Here is a 15657-nt window from a genome sequence, read left to right as displayed (position 1 = left end):
GCACTATCTACTGCCATTTGTGCTACTTAACATATTTGAACAGACACGCTGCTAGAACAAAGGTATTAACATTTAGAGAAGTTGTTTACCTTTGAACAGAGATGTTATTAAATATTCAGCAGTCCAGAAACGGGGCTAATTTATATTGTTTAAGGCTAGAAAGCGATCATTTGATCCTTTGCTCATTACCATGTCAAATCTCCCCACTAAAGGCAGTAGCACATTTGCTAAGTAAACACCTGAGTATTCGAATTTGCCAGTGCTGAGATGCCCAGGACAACACATTTTCTAGCACTTTTCCCATTCTGTTATCATCATTTTAAGGGGCTGGGGTTTCCAGTAATTTCATGGGTAAACTCTTCTATAACCAAGCACTTTTAAAACACAGGAAAATAAGTCAATTTTTCCTTTCTCTCAGTTTACTTCCCTTATGCCTTCAGATCACTATTCAGATAATCAGTTCTTCTTTCTCACTGTTTGCAACCTTCAGGAATTTACAGCTGTCCTTCCTTTGCTAGTAATTCCACCAAGTTGTTAAGTTTTCTTCTTACTTACAAGGTAAAAAAAGCTCTGTCACTAATTCCAGTAATGCTTTAGCCTTACTCAAGCATCACCTAATTTATCAGTACTCTGTTAGTAATGTGGTGTCCCAAAGTGAAAATGGCATTTCGGATGCATTTGTGTTGCATGATCTTATCTAAAATAAGTCTAAACATCATAAATTCTTTCAGTTATGCCATTACTTGCTGGTACCACTGACTCCAACCTCAAACTTGTATAAATGCAGTTTTGCAAGTTGGGTGGTTTTTCTCCCAGTTAAGATCGTAGTTTGAGTGGTGACTGCAGGTTGAGGTCTAGGGTCCAGATTTGCAAGCCCTTGGTTATTTAAGTAGCCAGTTATTCTGAATTAAAATGAGATTCTTTGCAGGATGACATTTAGAAACAGCAATAGGTACTGTTTTTTTTTCTTAGCTCTAATTAAGGTAGCCTAAAACAAATGAATAGTCTTGAATGAATAGAAAAACCAAAGGAACTACACGTCAACATTTATTAGCAAGAAACATCACATTATTTGCCTTTCTGTTGTAAAACTCTGATAAAAGATGAAGAACGCTGCATTATCTGGCCTACCAAAGAATCACTATTCGTTTAGCAAATTTACGTAGTAAGTACAGATTACTGGCAGGAAAATTTCATAAATTTTAACCAATTCTAATTTTTCATAATCTCTAAGCAACAATCTAAAACCTTACATTTTTAAAGGAAAACGTTTTACAGACAAAATTACATCTCTTCATTTCACAAGCATTTAAATATCTAATACATACATTTGTGTTTTTCTCCTTAACTTAAATACTAAAAGTAATCCTTGCCAGCACTTACTTTCAGTGTCTCCATGGCTGAGTTTTGAAGCCATCCTTGTCAGGAAAGCAATAAATACTACAGAGAAAACTAATATTTTTGTGAACTGGTACTAATTAAAGCTAGTCCTCTCAAGGTTTCTGCGTGATGGTTGATTGTGAGCTTTAACTAAGGCTGTTCTCATAATCAGGATATCTGTAAGATGCCTTTCCTCTCTAGTTTCCTGTATCTATTTACATGTAAGCTAACACTGTCACCTTTCCACTGCCATTAACATTTGCAAAGATACACATTTTTGTAGTGTGGGCAGGCGTTTAAAAAACTTTCAAATATGTTTCCCTATAAAATTTGGCTCAAATCAAACACCAGTTAACGAATTATTGGGAAGAAACAGAGGTCGTAGACAAACAGACAAAGAATGAATGCATTTGCCTCCCTTTCTTGAGCCTCAATACTTCAACAGGTTTGGAAACAATTATTGAAATAACCTGGTTTAGTGCTACGCTTCAAACAGTACTTAATGAAAGTTACTAACTTAAATAACAGGAGACACTAAGGTGAAGTAAGAACATTCCTATATTCATGTGTTCCTTTATTGCTTGATCTAAACTGAGTTTGAGTATGGAAATAGAAAATACATGGGAATGAAAGCTACAGTCGCTAAACTGGAGATGTCACCTCAGTTCACAGTTGGAGGCTTTGTGAGGAAATTTACCTTTATGAGGTCAGGAGACTGTTGTCAGTTGTATGCTCCTCTTAAATCACTATTCTTAACAGGCAGTAAGGTATTTGCCTATGGAATCAACAGTATTAAGCCACTATGACAAATAATAATAATAATAATACTAGTGTATATACATTTATCAGGGAAAATAAGATGTTCTCACTCTGCAAGGAAAGTATCTATGACCCTCCATATTGTTTACATGTAACCATCAAAATATTCTCGGTGAGAAGGGAAGGCAGAGCAAACTCTCTGCTGGCTCCTGAGGAACCAGAGCAACTATAGATAGATACAGGAAAGAAAAGAGAAGGTGGTGAATCTATTTATTCTCTACAACAGAGCTAAACAATTAGCTCAGCCAGCCAAGAGGAGGGGCAGACCCAGTTAATAAAGTTGGCACCTTTCCTCTTATAAGTACGTATTTAGCAAAAGAAAGGTAGTGACTGAATAAGGATGCAGAAATGAAATTATCTTCAGCTGTCTCTCTCTGCACAAAGCTCTGAATAAGGTAGCTCAGCACTGTTAAACTTTGAGTCATTACATTTAATTATCAAATAATGAAGATACTCATTTGCTTTTAAAGTAAAAAACATAACAATGGAATAAATCATTAATTTCAGTAATTCATTCTGCATTTAAGATATGCCAAGTGTAGATATTCAAAGAACCTCGGATGCGGGATTGGAACAGAGCCGAGAATCCTGAGAAACAAGAGGAAAAAATCCACAGCACCAGCCACAGCTCGTAGAAAGTAAAAACAGGTGAGAAAAGAAATCTAGAACGGTTATGATATTCTCCAATGGTATGCATAGGGGCTAGTAAAGATTTTTTTTATATTTACTAAATATCCCAAAGTTATCTGCAGGATGACTTAAACTAATATAGAGAAAAGGGCTATGTTTTTTATACCACCAAAGATATGCTCAAGAATGTAACAGGATCAATGCCGTGCCCTGAAGAAAAAAAAACAAAACAAAACAACCAACTAGGATGCATTTTCTGCCAGGCAGAGAAAACAGAAATAAATAAACCAAGAGACATGGGCCTATATTTCTGTTGATGAGAAAGCATCATGACATCTTGCACATTTAAGGATATGGCTTAGTGGGCAACACTGGCAGTAGGTGGGGTAGAAGGACAGTTGGACAAGATGATCTCAGGTGTCTTTTTCAATCTCAGTGATTTTCTACGATTATCTTGAACCATGCAGGCATTCACATTTCTCTGATCCAAGATGAGTCTGTTCCTCTTTGGCTTGAGGAAATAATTACAGTAAACTCTATTATTGAAATGGACAAGATTAATTCCATTTCTCTCTGGTTAGAAGGGTAGCTTCTTGCTACTTCACTCTTTTGTTGGTTGTTTTGTTATTGTTTTTTGTTTTTGTTTTTTAAAAAGGTAGCTGATAAAAGAAAAAGAGACGGTAAGAGTTCAAGATTGAAGAATCAGCCCTCCCAAGGTGAAATTGCTTCAGACTTACTCCAAAGAGGTGGCAGAAGGAACTAGCCTGAGCTAAGCAGAAGCATCTCTGAAGCAAGAATCCAAGTTGATGTCTAAGGTGAACACTACACTAAATTGCTGCAGTGGAATTGCTGCCTTTCTCACTGATTATTTTGAGTTCCTAATAAAATATTCTCCTTTGAAAGTAAAGAGGTTGAAGAAAACAGGTTGAAGTAAAAGGAACATTATATTCGGAGGAAGTAATACAGAAAGGATACCAACCAGGGTAGCCATGGTCTTTAGAAGAAAGTTAAAATAGCATTTCACTAAATATTGTCCACCAAATAATATATATATATATATATATATATCTAAAAACCAGACCTTGAGCTAGAGGTAAATTTATTATGCCAACCCAAAACTGTTTGCCAAAAGTAAGCATGCATAATATGTAATCAGCACTGTTTTGCAATTTACAAATTAGCATGTTTTCACTAGTATGCTTCATGAGTGAATACAAACAGAGGCAAAGAAGAAGTCAGCTACAGATGCTGGAACCTGGTGTTTTTCACGACTGACATTGTGACTACAGTTGCCAGAGGAAGTTGTGTTCTGCCCAAGCTGTCCTACATATTCAAAATCCTTAGTGAGGAATACAAAGGAGAGAAGACCTGAAAGAGATTCTGAATGCACATAAGAGCTTGAGATTATGCAGTAGGTACCCTCAGGTTCAATCTGTAGAACTTTGGAAAATCTGCAGAGTTAATTGAAGGTTAAAGAGTTTCTGTTTTGGTGACACAAAAATGAGGTAAGATAGAAAAATCAGACACAAAACAGAATTGGGAAGGAATCCCCCTAACTTCCCAATTTAAGCATTTGTGAGAACAAATGACTTTGAGGTATCCGTAGCCAATGAAAACGTAGCTCAGCACTGTTAAACATATTTGAACTCTGTTGCTTTTTTTCGCCCCTACTGGTGTTCTTGGCTGTAACTGAAGACTGGTACCAGCTTAGGTAACTAATATTTAATGCATATGGTAACTCCTACATAATTCTAGTTTTTCTGTTAGTGTTGAGATGATCCGTGCCACATACATGAGTCACTGTGATGGAAGAGCATAGAAATTTGAGTTTCAAAATTTGCATCCCAATCACACACAGAAGTACTTCCCTCCCAAGAATTAACCAGAAAGAAGGTAACTAAAAGCAAAGCAATAGGAAAAACAAAAGTGTTCTATTTGGCTATTTAATTATAGTGCAAGTTCAGAGCATCTTCCCAGCTTTTATCAGGCACCACAACACAGACAGTATTCTGCTAACAAAAGAGGAAGGAGAAAAATAATAAAAAAGCAACCATACGTAAAACTCTAAAGTAACAAAACTAAAACCCCTAATGTGTAAATATTTAGAGAAAGGTTATGTATATATATGTATAAATGTACAAATATGTATGTACATATTTGTATAAGTTAAAGGATGAAAGTGACTGTCCAATACTTACCTGCAAGTCATACAGCTAATCATAATGTAAGCTGTAAGTTTACTGAGCTGTACTTATTCCCGAAGAAGGGGTTATTTCCTACTACTGCTGAAATTCAAAAGTATTACTACTTTTTGATGAAAGGGAAGCATCACACAAAGAGATAAAACACTAGTGTACTTGTGTATAAATAACCAAACGATTACAGAATAGTTACATTGAGTCTTAACTTCGAGAGCAAGGATAAGATGTTTTGTTACCAGTCAAGGTAACAGATGAGTATCAGCTAAACAGAAACAAAAGGAGCTTCAGGAACAGGCATTTGTCACTACAAAAGCACATCATTTCACTTCAAAGGCATTTAGCTGACTTAATCTAAAACAAAGCTTTCAATCACTGCCACCATTTTTCAGTGATTTCTAATAGTCAGCATTCTGCTTAGTCAGCGAGTTTCCCAAGTCCTCTGAAGTTTCCACAAAACTGATATTTTACGTCTTCAAGAGGCCCTGTTTCCTACCTGTCACTTCAAATTTCCTTAAAAGTCACATATTCCTTCTAAACAAAACTGTAGATGGGAACACACTAGTTTGAAAAGTCTCTCTTCAGCACTTGGTCAGGTTTGCTCAAATAGTACTCGAACTATTGTATTGGGTACAATGCAGGAATCCACAACAAGTAAATCCCAAGAGGGCTCGGAATAAATCTTATTCAAATCAAACAAAAATACTGAGAAAAGCCAGGAGAAAGAGAAGCATAGAAGGAGAGTTTCTATAGCATGAACAGTTTATCTAGGAAAACAGAATTGTTTTCAGTCACAGACCAAGGATATAGCTCAAAGTCAGCTTGGCTGAGTCTCCTTATGTTGATGTACCAACTGTTGGACAGCGAGGAAAGGAACTATAAAGACATTTGTCTTCACCAACTACCATGCCTGTTAAACATCTTTTACGTGAAGATACTAACCTTACTCTGAAATATACAAATAAAACAACCAGATGAACAAACCGAGCCTGTCTTTACAGTAAGGATTTCTGGATTTTGAAGACGAGTTCAATTTTTGAGATCACTTCCTACACTGTTTCACTGATTCCACTGTTGGTACTGATCTCCAGTTGTGTGCTGCCCTCAGTCAGAGGACGGTTGGATGCTCCCTCATTTCTGACTTTAATGGTAAATGAGTTGAAAACAGAATCATGAGAAACTTCAGTCACAGTGCCCCCACACCCACATGCATTTTTTTCTCCTCTGTAAGCTGAAACAGGGAGAGAAAGATACTACTGTCAAGCACATTTGCACACCGCACAGTGTCCTGTTAAGTCAAAATTGGCTCATTTCTGACCAAGCACACTAAACACTATCTGGCACTGTTGTCACAGCAATAAGCTGCCCAGTTCTCAGTCTGACATTATAATGAACAACTCCATCACTCAGCTGCTGCTTGGTGATTGCTGTTGCAGCAGCTAGAACATGGAGTTAGGATGAGTCTGTGTAACAAACTTTTTGTAATCTTTGAAACACGTGTCAAGAGCAGGGGAGCCCTCACGGCGGCTGCAGCTCCTCACAGGGAGCAGAGGGGCAGTGCTGAGCTCTGCTCTGTGTGACAGCGACAAGGCCCGAGGGAACGGCATGGAGCTGCCTCAGGGGAGGGGCAGTGGGGGTCAGGGACAGGGTCCAGAGGGCACGGAACGGGATGCACAGGGCAGTGGGCACGGCCCCGAGCTGCCGGAGTTCAAGAAGAGTTTTCTTCTAGAAAGGGCCCAGATAGCTCTTACAAGCGTAATGGAGACAGTACAAAGTAATAAGCAGTGATGATAAAAATATTCAAAGTAACTTTCAGGGATTAATTTAAATAATTAAAAGCAGATAAAACAGTACCTCAACACAATATTTAAAATACTTAAGTTTTAGACCTATGAAAATTTCAAAATTAATATTATTTGAAAGGCGAATTTCCAGAATGACAGATATTTTGTACACACACAAAGTATAACTCTCAGCTTGAAATGGCTGACTGGATTCTTCAGTTACATTTCTTTGTTGATGAAAACAAAGAATAAGCAAATTTCATAATAAAGCTAAGCACAAGCAAGAGTTCAAGCAGTAAAATTGCTCTGAGAAACTCAAGCTTAAGTTGCTATCAGAGAGTATACAAGGTAAACACTATAGCCAGTATTTAATACCTCTTATTTTATTTAGCTGGAGACATATTGCAACATTTCTATGTTAAATAAAGCATGTTTTTTTCCAGTACGGAAATGGACTCTTTCGAGATGCAGTAAAAACCAAGCAAATTTACTTTGAGTAAAAACAAAGTAATTTGTTCCTGTGTGCTACAGAAGATTTCCTCCTGCATTAGTAGAACATAAATATATAAAGTAAGGCAATTAAACTGCTAAAATATATCTAAAACTCATTTGCTACATTAACAATTCTATTTCTTATTCCTTCTGACAATCATAGAACCACAAGGTTGGAAATGACCTGCAAGACCATCTAGTCCAACCGTCCTCCCATTTCCACTGCTACCACAAGCACTAAACCATATCTTGTAGCTCCTCATCCAGATGCCTCTTGAACACTGCCAGGGACGGTGACTCCACCACCTCCCTGGGCAGCCATTCCAGTGCCTGACCACTCTGAAAGAAAAAGTTCTTCCTTATGTCTAACCTAAACCTCCTCTGGCACAACTTGGCCACATTTCCTCGGGTTCTGTTTGTTTTCTCGGAGAAGCGGCCAAACCCCTCCTCATCACAACCTCCCTTTAGGAAGTTGTAGAGTACAATAAGGTCACCTCTGAGCCTTCTCTTCTCCAGTCTAAACAATATAAAAACAAAGAAAATAGAAAGACTTCATTGCACAATCCTGAAGGGTTGCTAAGTTTCAAACAAACAATGTGGGGGGACACATTCCTCAACTATGTTATTCACATTATTTAAACTGCAAGGTTCCTGGAGCTTGGTTATTGCAATGAGGGTGGTTACTCAAAGTATTTACAAAATTCCACAGATCAGCTGAAAAGTCTTCTGAAACACAGATTAAAAGAAGTTTCATTTAACATCTCTGGCTCATGCACGAGGAATCTGCCTCAGAGCATCATGTTCTAAATACGGATTTGTTAGCAAAGACTATTCACTACAAATTCTGCTAGTATAATTCTACATTTTTCAGGGTGTTAAATTTAGATAAAATTTATCAAAAAAAAAATACTTTTTGTGGGTTCTCATGCTAGATCACAGGAAAAAAAACAACGAAATAATCGTAAAAATTAGAAAAGTTCTTTCCTTGTATCATTTTTAAAGCAACAGCACGTTGAGACTCCAGCATTGGATGTTGAATAAAAGTATTACTACTGTTCTGAAGATCTATCTTCGGTTTAGAAGTCAAAATAGCTGCAGAACACTGACTACACAGGTACTACACTCATCTAATAATAGAGTATCATCTTTCTGATATCAGATTATGTGATTGTTTTTTTCTTTACTAATTGAGTGAAAATGCCATTTTTTTCTTTTGAATTAAATAATTTCTTCCTTAAAATGAGAGGTAAATAAATTTAGCACAAAATATTCTGTAAAATATATCATTCTAATGTTACAGTTCTAGCTGATCTGTTCAACGTTTTGTTCTATTTTATTATTCTGCACTTTCAAAAGAATAGCTGGAAAAAGCACACATTTGCATATTTCTACATTACCGGCATTTCTACCTTGACAGCACGTTTTATACAGCTCTTACTTTTAGTACATAGCACTTAAGATATTTCATTTTGTTCTTTTCAGTACCATTTTTTTCTCTTCTTTCATTTTATATATGACTAAATTTTAAAATGTTTCAAGTGCATATTTTTACCAAATTATTAACATGACTGTCTCAATATTTGTGGAACATATTAATAATTCAGAATACGTTTATACTTTAAGCATTAGAAAATGCACTGAACATTCCAAAGGACCATTTTAGATCAATTTCTTGTCCTAAATTAAAAACTTAATGTACCAGGCACATTGGAAACTATGAAAGTAAGACCTGGCTATAGAACACACAGTTAATAGAGGAAACTGAGCCAGCTGTTCAACAAAACTTTATATTAAAAAAAAAGATTTAAATTAAATCTAAGTCATAAAATACCCATTTCAGTGACTAACAGAAAAGGTGTGTGAATTGAAATTTCAGGTAGAAACAAATTTCGCTGCATACTGCAACGTGTCCAAGCACCAATCACAACACAGACATCATCTGCTAACAGATATCAGAGATGTAGCAAAGGCAGAACATTCAACTTCACTAAGGCATACAGATGGAATCAATATCACAGAAATCACAGAAATTGTAGGGGTTGGAAGAGACCTCTAGAGATCATCGAGACCAACCCCCCTGCCAAAGCAGGTTCCCTACACCAGGTCGCACAGGTAGGCGTCCAGGCGAGACTTGAATATCTCCAGAGAAGGAGACTCCACAACCTCCCTGGGCAGCCTGTTCCAGTGCTCCGTCACCCTCACCGTGAAGAAGTTCTTACTCACATTCGTGCGAAACTTCCTATGCTGCAGCTTATGTCCGTTTCCCCTCGTCCTGTCTCCACGTACTACTGAAAAGAGACTGGCCTCACCGCTATGGCCGCCACACCTCAGATATTTATAAACCTGGATCAGGTCCCCTCTCAGTCGTCTTTTCTCAAGGCTAAACAGACCCAGTTCACTCAGCCTTTCTTCATAGGGGAGATGCTCCAGGCCCTTCACCATCTTTGTGGCCCTCCGCTGGACTCTTTCCAAGAGATCCCTGTCTTTTTTGTACTGGGGAGCCCAGAACTGGACACAGTACTCCAGATGAGGCCTTACCAGGGCAGAGTAGAGGGAAGGATCACCTCCCTCGACCTGCTGGACACGCTCTTCTTAATGCACCCCAGAATGCCATTGGCCTTTTTGGCCACGAGGGCACACTGCTGGCTCATGGCCAACCTGTCGTCCACCAGCACGCCCAGGTCCCTCTCTGCAGAGCTCCTCTCCAGCAGCTCATCCCCCAGCCTGTATTGGTGCATGCAATTATTCCTCCCTAGGTGTAAGACCCTACACTTGCTTGTGTTGAACCTCATCCGGAAATATCCTAAATAAGATATTTTTAGATCCTACCAGTGATTATTTCATCATTAGCAAGTACATAATAGGAAATACAATCCATGACTTGTTTGCATGGAGCAATGCGCAGAGCAGCACCCAGAATCTGTGTCAGTGGACAACCAGAATGTAAGAGACTCCCACTAAGTCATGGAAAACCAGAGAAGTACTCAGAGGGATTTGCTACAGGTACCTAAACAGTGTAATCCCAGTAAGTTTACAAAGCCTCCAAACTGAAAATGGCCAATGACACACCTATCTGATAGGAAAACATTTTAACTAGAAATTGAACTTCCCTCAGGTTATACACAAAGTCTGGTTACTTCACATTATACCCCTTGGATGAAAGAATGTACAGAATACAGAAGATGCTCATCATTCTCTCTGTTACGCCAATGCTTAGGAGCTACAGCTGTAGACCATAGCTCTGTTGTGCCACTCAAACAGCAACATATAGTCAGATTTAGATGAGAAAGTTCAATATAGCCAACTAAGTCATACAAGTTTTCTTTAACCAAGTTCTTATTTTATATATTCTGCGGGGCTACAAAACTAGCTGAAAGTCATGCCAGATCCATACACGTATGGTTAAACACTACTTCCAATTTCCACCCGAGGCATCCATGCCTCACTTTCGAGATGTTGCTCTTTTGCCAGCACTGTGGTTTATCTTAACATTTCTTCCTTTAGTGTTTACCTTCTCATGTACTTACAGAAAAGAGAAAGAAAAAAAATCAACTCTTTTAATTTATGTTGCTAAACAAATCATGTTCCTAGTCCTTAACTGCATGCATGACTATGAGATCTGTCTCATGCTTCATTCTAGCTATTTCAGAAATACTTCATCTAATACAGCCTACTATCAGATATGCCTTTTACAGAATTTAAGATTTCAGTTGTCAATTTATCATTTTGTTAGTTTTTCTCATGCACGCTCTTACTGATAAATTCAAAAACTCTTTTTTACTTTTTTAGCTTTCTACTATATTTCACCCTAATCCACCAAGACCTCAGAACCATTCAGTTTCTTTTCTATAATACCATAACTTCTCATCTACAGACTTCATCAACATATTTAAATATAAATTTATGTAATTTAATACAATTTATAAATTATAAAATAATTATAATCTAATTTAAATATAGATTTAAATTTAAATATAAAATGAAACAAAAATACAGAAGATGGAAGAACAGAAAGATGCTGGCATTTGTTGCCTACACCTGTTCAAGAAGATATTGAAAGAATTATAAGGAAAGTTTTGATGGACTATAATGAAGTTTTTATTTATTTTATATTTTAAATACTGAATACCGCTAACACATGCATGACAGCCAGTACAGTTCGGTATTATTACACATGCAAGTTGTACTAGGGAAGTTTTCTTTATGTACACACTATCCAACTTATACTCTGCATTGAGACCCTTTGAATACATTTTTTCATAGCTCATTTATTTTCCACTAAAGATACATTCATTAGTAATCAAAGATAAGGTTGTTTTCAGAATGTTTTAAATCATTTTTTATAAAAGTGAAAAATGCAGTCTTTTGTTCTCTATATACAGAACTATCAAAGTCAATAAATGTGTGCTAAGTGATGTCACTGAATTTTAACTGTACCAGCTTTAATGGCTCTTGTTCAAGAGAACGCAAGGGGTCAGAACCAAAGTAAGGCACATCACTCAAAGCCAAAGAATAAGAAATAAGTCAGCTGGTTATAGGTATAAAGCTCCTGACTGCATTAAGCTCCTTCATTCTCTACACAATGAACGTAACAGTCATAGGTATAGAAAAAGAGCAGTCAAAATACTGAGTTTCCTAAGTAAAAACCTATACCAGCCAAAAAGAAACACATAAGAGAAAGCATTTCTGAAATGTTCATTCTTTTATGGATTTAGCTACCTAAGCTACACTTGAAGCAAGCACCTCAAACTATTCTAAACATTTCCCCACAGTTTTTTCAACCACAGTATCTCCATTCAGACAAGTGGATGAATTGATGTTATTTCCCATTTTTCACAGAGCACCCCAAGCTCACTAAGCAGAAACTCCCTATTTATTCAAATCCATCCTTCCCACTTTCTAGAATAACTTCACGATCAGGATACAGACACTGGTACACTCTCTCCCTCTCTCTGAAAACTGGCAAAGAAAGAAGAGCAGTGGTTTGGGCTTAACCTCCTATTGTCTAGGTACACCAGAAATGCTCAGCTGACTCCTAGTGGCTCGCACCCTTGAAAACTGAGTAGCAAGAATGTGCAGACATGCTTTCCAAGCAGCCCTCAGGCACTTGAGGAAGCTCACATCACAACAGCTGCATCTCCGGATTCACAAAGGCTTGACAATTTATGACAGATTTTGCTCAAAATTTTATATACCAGTGACAGCTAAGCAGCAGTGTTTTTGTAGACCATTCTCTTGACATCAGAAGTTCCGAATCCCATGCAAACCGTCCAGTACTGGAAGCTGGGCAGGTGTGTTAGAGAAGAGCCGTATGCACGCCTTCCTTGTTCTCATTCTTTGCCAGTGCCATAGACAAGGTCTGAAATTGGCTTTCTCTGCTTTGCCTTGGCTCTGTACATCCACACTTCACCCCTTATTGTGTGCACTTCACATAACCATGTCTTGTTGAAAATTCCACCTGCAGATCAACAAGTTTAATTAAGCTGAAAATTTTACATCTGCCTTTCCTAACATTACGGTCATCTTTCCTAATACAACTGTTTCTCTACATTAACAATGTTAATATTTTGTCTGGAAAGAGAGTATTTTTCACAGAGAAGGGAACACTATAAGTATAAATTACATCTGTATTTATTACCTCAGAAGCCAGTTATCATCAACTATGATGACTGTGTATAAAGCAGCCATGTTCAGCATCACATAACTTTCCTTAATATTATTTTATTGCCTTACGAAGACCACATGTATTTTGATACACCTTTTGATGCACAGTCTCTAAAATTCTGAAGCACCATTTATCTTTAATACACTTAGTTGTCTAATCCTTATTCCCACAGTGGATTATCCCATTATAAGGCACATCTCAAATCCATATGTTTTCAAGGCTTCTGACAGTTTCTGTGGCTACTTCTATTTTAAGTCAAGACTGCACATGTATTTTGTGTACAGCTGCACATAAAAAGATCTCTTCCCCCCTTCTGCCTCCTCATGAAGAGAAATATGTAGAGCTTACTCTCAACAGACAAACCATACAGGAATCTTTACATCATAAAGGATTTTTTCAGGCTTAGGAAAATAAATTATTTTGCAAGTCTTGCTTGTCAATTTTCCACTGCTTATACTTTCCTAAAATTCTAGAGCTCACTAAATTTGAACAAACAAAACACTAAACAAACAAAAAACTCAACAACAAAGATACAAATGTCAGAACAAGCAAACCACAAATTATTCATCCCTTTGCTTTCCAAAGTGCTACTCTGTTAGTGGTTAGAAGGTGTCTACCAAAAGCCTGCATTTACAGTTAAGAACTAAAAATAGCTTCTATTATTCACTTTTATCACTTCATCTATTACCACTATTTCTTGGTAGTAGTAGATGTGAAAAACTCAAGTGTAGATCACCAAGTAATGTTAAAATATTTTTGCTTTGTGCCTTGCAGAGAAGCAGCAGCATATCCTGTAAAAATAAATCTGTCTTAATCCTCTTGCCAAAAAATCTTGAAAGTTCTTTTCAAGCACTTTAGAGTTTCTCCTTAATAAGCATTAGCAGAGAAAGCAACATAAATGGAATAAACATTTCAACCACTCTGGCTTAAACATTCATTGTGTATCTACTCAACAATGAAAAAGGAATAAATGTTTGCATCTGATAAGCTGTTTCCACTGATTAATAGTTCAGGAAGTAGTGCTACTCTGTCCCCAGACTTCTTAAGGAGACTTCTGTGGAATAACTTTCTCAACAGTTCTGGCAATGAAGCATCAGCTGACCCTGAGGAGGAAAGGAAGGAGCAAATTAAGAAATGGGTCTTTTATTGAGGAGAGATCCAATGGACGCAGTTGGCAAAAGAACTGTTAGTTTAAGACCATAAAAGCAGCACTTGGTCAAACTTGTAAACTGAGAATACAGGATGGTTTTATAGCTTAAAAATAAAAAAAAGTGAATTTATCTTCAAATTCAGAATCCTAATATCAAACCATTCCAAAAATCATACATAATGCACATATTTTGAAGAAGTTTTTATCTATGTGCTAGACAAAGGTCCAGAAGCTCTGATTCTTAAATAATAATAAAACTGAAACATAATACACAGTGAACTTGTGATGATAGGAGTTATTTCAGCACAGACAATTCAGATCACTGTAGGATTTGCAAGGTGTTCTTTGACCTGCCTCCTGTGGAAGGAGCCTCTTCTAGAGTAGCAAATTCCAAATAATTATACACATAGCTCTTATAGTATGTTCTACCCTTGAGAGCTGCACACAGTCCAACACAGAGCTGTAGTTTAGACAGCGGCATCCACTCCCAGCAAGATGCACTCCACAAAAAAATAGCTTGAAAAACAGTACCTTAAAATATAAATTCTGAAAAGTGTTACAGAAAGACCAGTCACCCCATCTTAACTAGTTTATCATGGAGACAGGAGCTAACAAAAAAGGAACCACACTGTTCTTCTTCCATGTAGATTATAATACATTTAATTACAAAATGTCATTTCATCCTTTCTTTGACTGATGGTACCAAGATAAAACACCATTACAGACCAGCCCTGAAGGACAGAGTTGTGTTTAACTAATCCTGAAAGTGAAGATAAAAATTTGTGAAGAAAAAGAAATAACACTATTTCCTAGGCCTTCCTGAAAAGATTCAGAGATGAGGATGTTGATTTTTCTTTGACAATTATTCCCTTAAGTAGGTGGCACCAGCGTCCATGTCACTATCACAGTGACTATCTTCTGTCACTAGCATGAATGTGAAAGCTTAGCTGAATTTTATTCTAGAATGCTAGTGTTCACTGACATTGTTTGGAGGGTAGGCTCACAGAATGTTTTGTAAGTGCCAATTCAGCTGAATAAAACCAGAAAAAATGGCATACACACCAGAATTGGTATTATAAATATGTATATAGAGTTCTTAGTGTTATGAGATGACTGTGATCATGCCAAGCAGCCAGACTAAGAGCACGTAAAATGACTACATCATAATTTTTAAAAAGCCAAAGAAACAAAACTTATAATGAAAAGAAGGATGAAATGTCACAGCTAAATTTCTGGATATAAAACTGCTTTTACAATTATTACTTTAAAAAAAATCACAACGATAAGCTTGCCATCAGATATATCATAAAAAGAATAAAAGATGCTGTATGTGCCCTTTTTGAAATCACTAACATTGTCATTCAGTGTTGCAATGCAGAATCAAAACTGGTCTAGGATAAGGTTATCAGCACAATTCCATTGCATCAAAAACATGATGACAATCATCATGAAACAAAAACATTCATCATACAAGTTTTAGAATTCCACTCTGTGAAATCTCTACTATGCCATATAAAAATTGGAGATGTATTCCAGGAA

The 15657-nt window shown here is 37.0% G+C and overlaps 1 long non-coding RNA gene across 1 annotated transcript; it reads left to right on the top strand.

The window, feature by feature from the left end:
* The first annotated feature begins 2090 nt into the window (after nt 1–2090).
* Nucleotides 2091–3821, top strand: LOC109366157. The gene is made up of 3 exons (XR_002112278.2): nt 2091–2147; nt 2727–2847; nt 3485–3821. It is a non-coding gene; the product is annotated as an uncharacterized LOC109366157 (long non-coding RNA).
* The last annotated feature ends 11836 nt before the right edge of the window (nt 3822–15657 follow it).

Source organism: Meleagris gallopavo, chromosome 2 (assembly GCF_000146605.3).
Source record: "Meleagris gallopavo isolate NT-WF06-2002-E0010 breed Aviagen turkey brand Nicholas breeding stock chromosome 2, Turkey_5.1, whole genome shotgun sequence".
NCBI lineage: Eukaryota > Metazoa > Chordata > Aves > Galliformes > Phasianidae > Meleagris > Meleagris gallopavo.
The sequence above is the reverse complement of the archived record's forward strand: the minus strand, read 5'-3'. Positions and strand labels throughout refer to the sequence as shown.